Raw genomic sequence first — 6,671 nt, 5'->3', positions numbered from 1 at the left:
TTTCCGCAATTTGATATATAGATCATAAATCCACTCCGATATCGATATTCAATATATGAACATTAAATTTAATAAACTATTTACTCTTAGATTCGCTCTATTATCTACTATAATCAATACTCGGAAGACTGCAAGATTAAGTTTCCACAGTGTTAATAAATTTTTTAAACTTTAGATTAGGAATATCTTATTGATTTAATTATTTTAAATATCAATCAATAAAAAATTGTTTATTGGCAAAAGAACTTTATAAAAAATATTCTAATTTATTATTTCTTTCTAAGTAGATTGACTAATCCTAACAATCTACCTATTTTAAAATGTCAAATTCCTATAATCGTTTAAAATATTTTTTTTAAATTATATTATTTATTACCGATAGTGTTGCTAAATCGGTTCAATCCCAACAGTTGTATAAATTCTAAGCCATCTTGTAAAATTTTTATTTCAATATTGCAATATCTTTGGAGTTTAAATCTCGATCGAGGCTAATTAAAGTAAAAGTTTTCACTTAAAATTATGCTAGTGATGAACCTCATTCTATATGTATAAAAACAGGCGAAAATCTATGGAGTTTGTATTTCTTAAAGAAAAGATTTTTAAAGTATTAATGGGTCAGTATATTTTGTAAAATATACCAATGGGTCAAGAGCAGCGTTATTGAATTAAAGTGAAAAATTTTAAATCCTGTCATCAGTGTAGATTGTTATTGCATCTGCTTCTCCAACCAGTTTTTTTTAGCCAATATTTTGGTTTAATATTTTCACAAAAGTATTTTTTTTAATCTTTAATTTCTAATATCCATAAAAATTATTAAAATAGAAATCAAAATTCTTATATTTGATAATAAAATAAAAAATGAATCTAAAAATATGGAAAAATAAAACCCTTTTATCTTATATGTTATAAAGGTGCCGTTTGGCTATAAAAAAATATATATAAATTTCAATTTATAACAATAATAACAGAAAAGAGATTAAAATTATTTTGGGGAGCACAGCCCCTTTTCAAAATTTGAATAGAGAGCTAAAAATAAATAATAAATTATCAGGAAGTCAAAATCTGCATAACCCGATCCAGTTAGGATGTCACCGATCCATGGATCTGGCCAACCTGGGTGCACCAGAATCACGGTCTATGTCGAAAAGAGAATCTTCTAGCTAGTTAATGATAGACTACACTTCGTCCCTTGGGTGTCTAGCACCAGAGTTGTCAATCAATCATCCATTCCTGGACTCCGGAATTTTTGGACATCAATAATACGTGAAAGTTGACCAGCAGCAGAAATGTAGAAAGGCAATTGTATGCACCGCTATACTGAACCTTAGAGTACTCAGGGTGTTCTCTCACAAAACATTGGAAGAGGTTAGCCCTAAAATGGGTGTTTAGCCCCAAAAAGGGCCCTGTATTGTTAGCTTAGAAGGAAGAAAAAGGTAGAATAGTTAGAAGAAGGAAATGAAAAATTGTTGCTTGTTTGATAAGGTACGGGGCCAATTGTATCACTTTCTCTTCTTATCCCCTCACAATACACCTCTGTTGCCCCACCTTACTATAAACAATAATTTGAAAGAAAAATAAGTAAAAGTGAATCATTTTTTGAAATGACTACAATTAAAAATTTTAAGAAAAAATGCAATTTTATAAAAAAATGTAAAGACCCAAAAATATTATATAAAAATTAACATAGCCAAAGATCTACAATATGTGATCTTAAAGATTTCTAATATAATTTTTGGATAAAATACCAATCTAATAGTGCCCCTCTATCTCCCCACTGCAAAATCTTGTCTACGCCTATGTCGGTATCCTAATAATATACTTATCATTATTGTAAAAAAAGACATGTTTTTATTACTTACCAAAATCTTAAGAATGTCCTTAAAATTTATGTATATATTTTTATCTTATTATTAAAAATATAATTATATTATATGGTTATAGCCGATTTAACAGATTCTTCATTTTTAAATTTCAACTCTCAAAAAATCATAGTATTTAAAAAAATTTTATGATATTTAATTTTATCGTCTCAAAATAAATACCTAATTAACTATAATGTCTTTTAGCTTGATTTTATCTTCAGAAAGATGTGCATAATTATATCAAAAGTTGTAAATACAAATCCAACTTATGGGAAAATATGGCAATTTATTCGAATTAAATTATTTTTCAAAGAATTATATTTCGAAAGTCTCGATTTTTTTTTATAAAGTAATAAACATGGTTCAGTTCAAGCGCTCCTTGGCAGATTTGTAATTAACTTCAATAAGAATTTTTTTTCTAAATGTAATTTTTAGAGAATATCGTTTTGAGATCAAATATTTCAAACTAACAAATGATTAGAAATATTTATATCCTACTCAAATATCAAAGTCTATTGTGTTTTAGAAATTTGATATAGGTTGTCAGTATTTATCATTAACCAAATCATTTCATCAATGTTTATTTTTTCTAAAATATAATATGTGATTTGATAATATTTTAACATATAATATTTGTGAGACAAAAATATCATCAACTATTTTGATGATATTTAAATATTAAATAGAAATCTAAATTGTTTATTGTTAAACATGACGGATAATTAGAATTTATGCATATCAATAAATTTAAAGTTTATTAAAATTTTCAAACTTTGAATCAAGATTATGTTGTAATTCCATTTATAGAAATTTGGGTCAGGCCTAGATCTAAAAGAATTACCAATGGGCTTTGGGCGGACTGGGCTGACAACACTTCTGCGGGTAGTGTATCAAGTAGGGGTGAGACCAATACCAATATAATATTGGTTTACAATACCAATACCAATATAAACCAATATATATTTAAATATTGGTATTGCTTTTACAACCAATACCAATACCAATTACCTAAATATATTGGTTTTGATATATTGTTTAAATAAAATTTTAACCAATACCAATATTAAAAATAACATAATTATTTGGGTTTATCGTGGATAATTATATCGTGGTATTTTTTTTACTTTCATTGCAAAAACTGATTACATCTGTTATTTCTTCCAAATAATACTGTGATATCAATATTTCTGTTATTTATAATTATAGTTTATTTTTATTATGGAAGTAAATTTTTTACATGATATCTATCAATTTTATTTATTTATTTAGGATATTATAATAAATGAAGACCAAATAGAGTTAATAAATATAGATGCTGTTGTTAGTACTAATAATAATAGCGGTAAGGAACAAGAAGAATTATCAATATCTAATAAAAGACGAAATTCAGCAAAAATCTGGGAATTTTATACTACTTGTGTTAATAAAAAAAAGGCAATTTGTAATAAATGTAAAAAAAAAATATCACTTCCCAATTTTGGAACCTCAGGATTATGGACACATCTTAAATCCATCCACCCAACATTATATAAGAAATGTGAGCAAATAAATATTGGCAGTAAAAAAATTAAGACAATAAAATCATTTTTACTTAATAATATAAATAATAAAGCTAATTTAAATAATTTAATTATAAACTTTTTCATTCAAAATAATTTAGCCTTTTCAATAGTTGAGGAGGATATCACTTTTAAAAATTTAATAGCATATTGTAACCCTTCACTAACATTAGTTTCTAGAAAAACACTAAAAATAGAAATTATGAAAATATCATAGTTCTTTTATCAATTTAAAATCTGTACTTTCTAACATTACATCTAAATTTTCCTTAACAATGGACATTTGGTCCTCTCCAAATAAAATACCCTTTATGGGCATAACAATTCATTATATTGATAATGATTTTAAATTAAATAATCATTTATTAGATTTTATTCCTTTTAAATCAGCACATAATTCTATTATTATTTTTAATTCTGTATTAAAAGTTATTAGAATTTTGTATTAATATTGTTTTTTTATAATTTTTTTTAAGCCTTTATCCTATCGTATAAAATAAAACAAATAAAAAAGTAAAATTTGAAATTGATTTTTTTTGCATTACATTAGACAATGCAAGTAATAAGCATTTCTAAAAATTTTAAAACAAAAAGATAATTTTGATAATGTGTGCAAACGCTTTTGCCATATTATACATTTGGCTGTCATGGCTGCATTGGAACACTTAAATACAACTTTAAAAAAAATAAGAAATTTTTAAAAAATTTTTAAACTTTCTATATCTAAATTTAATAAACTCGAAAAAATATATCTTGAAAAAAATCCACACTTAAAATTTCCTCACCCAATTTTGGATATACCAACACGTTGGAATTCAACATACCAAATGCTTGAAAGAGCAATATTGCTCAAACCCTATTTGACAACATATACCAATCAAGAAAATTATATAAGCGCCTTAGCCTGGAATAATATAGAAATATACCGAGAATTTCTGGAACCATTTAAATTTGCTACAGAGATGGCCTCATGTGCTAATACTCCAACAATTTCAACAATTATTCCTTTATATTTCAGTATTTTTGAGCATGTGGAGAGTTATAATAATAATCCCAATGCTATTTTAAAGACAACTTCTTTAGCTGCCTTAACAAAACTTAATAAATACTATAATTATAATAAACACCTCTTTATTATTTCAACAATGATTGACCCAAGATTTAAACTATCAAGTCATTTATTAAAGCATAATAATATGGAAACTCTTATTGGATATCTTACTAATGAATACAATATTTATAAAATAAATAATAACAATTCAGCGGAACTTACAAATGAAGCACAAAATAACAAAAAATTATCCTTTTATGGCAAAATTTATCAGGTGAAACCTCATAATAATAACAACTTAGTAAGTAAATACGTAGATGAAGCCACAATTTCCAATGATACAAATCCATTAGATTGGTGGAAATTAAATAAAAATAGATATCCAGTATTATCAAAAATTGCTAGAGATTATCTAGCAATTCCGGCCACCTCATCTAGCTCTGAAAGGGCTTTTTCAGAAGGACGGTATGTTATAACAGACCAACGTTGTTCACTAGATGAGCATACTATACAAGCTTGCCTGTGCCTAAAAAGTTGGATGCGCATGCAAGATTCTTCTTAAATACATAAAATTATTTCCTCTTCTTATATTAAAATTATATCATTCTTTTGCATTATATTTTGTATAAATAGACAGTTATGTTACATTTTTAGCTTACTTATTTTGCTATGTTCTTTGTGACAAATAAAATGGTTCAAAATCAATACGTTTATTATTGTTGATACAAAAAATATATGATTAAATCAAAATTTTTTATATTAACATCACCTAATAAATTCCTAATTTAAAAAAAAATTTGAATTCATTAAAATTTTGAGAATTGGTTCTTAGCCCTGATTTTATGGTATCATGATTTTTTTCCCCATGTTTATTTAAAATTAGAAATTAAGGGCTTTATAATCACTATTTATATTCTCTTAATTAGTAATTTGAATTTAAACCAATACCAATATAAACCAATACCAATAGCAATACCAATACAAGAAATAGAAAATATTGTTTAAACCAATACCAATATTTTAGACCCAATACCAATACTAATACAATATTTTGTTAATATTGGGTTTTTACTATTGGTTCCCAGCCCTAGTATCAAGTATATAATACAATTATATTAAAAAATTTAAATAAACATAGGATTTAGTTATAATAAATGAGTTGGTAACAAAAATAATGCTTTATAAAATATAAATTATTAATACAAAATATAAAAATAAAGAATCAAAAAAATAGAAAATTTAAGGTAGAATCATTACTTAAGTTATCTTTAAACTTTATAAAAATTGCATATGAAACAGATGTTATCATATGCCTATAATGAATATGCCGATAATCATAGCAACATATTAACGCATTTAACTTGGTACCATTAAATAAAATTTGACTTATATGCGCGACAAGTTGTGTAGTAATATAACTATTCGCCTAGAGGAACCACTTTCTTTTTTTCTATCTTTCTTATGAATACTCTTTATGATTATAAATAAAACTTTTTTTCATCTCTTCCGATTCAAAAATTAAAATCTTCTTCATATTTATTTTTACAATATTAGCTTTTCCGTTTGGATTCTTTATAAAACTGAACTCAAATATATAGCATAATAATAATTCGAATACATCATGATGTAAAGATAGAAAAATTTCCTGGAAATAACGGGAAATTTTTATTTTCCTGGGAAATTCTAACTTTCCTTTAATGTCAATTTTATTGAAAAAATTATCATTTATACTTAATAAAACATAAAATTTTATTTTAAAAATTATGATTTATAAATTAATTTATTATATCATAAATTTTAAATTATTTTTTATTTTCCTCATGATATATTAGTTTTCAGAATATATTCACAAAAGTCTTTAAGCTTATTTTTTTTTATTAGAGCAACTCCTCAAATCTCAATATAATTTTAAAAGTGCAAAGATTCTCAGATATTCATAATATTATGATATATTATAGAATGTTACCTATGTCAAAATAAACATTATTTTTAATATTTATAATTGCTATTATTATTATCATTCTAATAATCATTATTACTTTTTATTATTTCAATTAATATATTTAAAATTTTAATTTTTATAGTTTGACATTTTTTTTTTTGTCAAGATAATTTAAAAAAATATATACTTAGTTTTAGATAAGTATTGTAATTATCATTATTTTATTTCGCTCTTTTAAGATTAAATAAAATTATATG

This window comes from Gordionus sp. m RMFG-2023, chromosome 4 (assembly GCF_954871325.1).
Source record: "Gordionus sp. m RMFG-2023 chromosome 4, tfGorSpeb1-WG-v2, whole genome shotgun sequence".
NCBI lineage: Eukaryota > Metazoa > Nematomorpha > Gordioida > Chordodea > Parachordodidae > Gordionus > Gordionus sp. m RMFG-2023.
The sequence above is the reverse complement of the archived record's forward strand: the minus strand, read 5'-3'. Positions refer to the sequence as shown.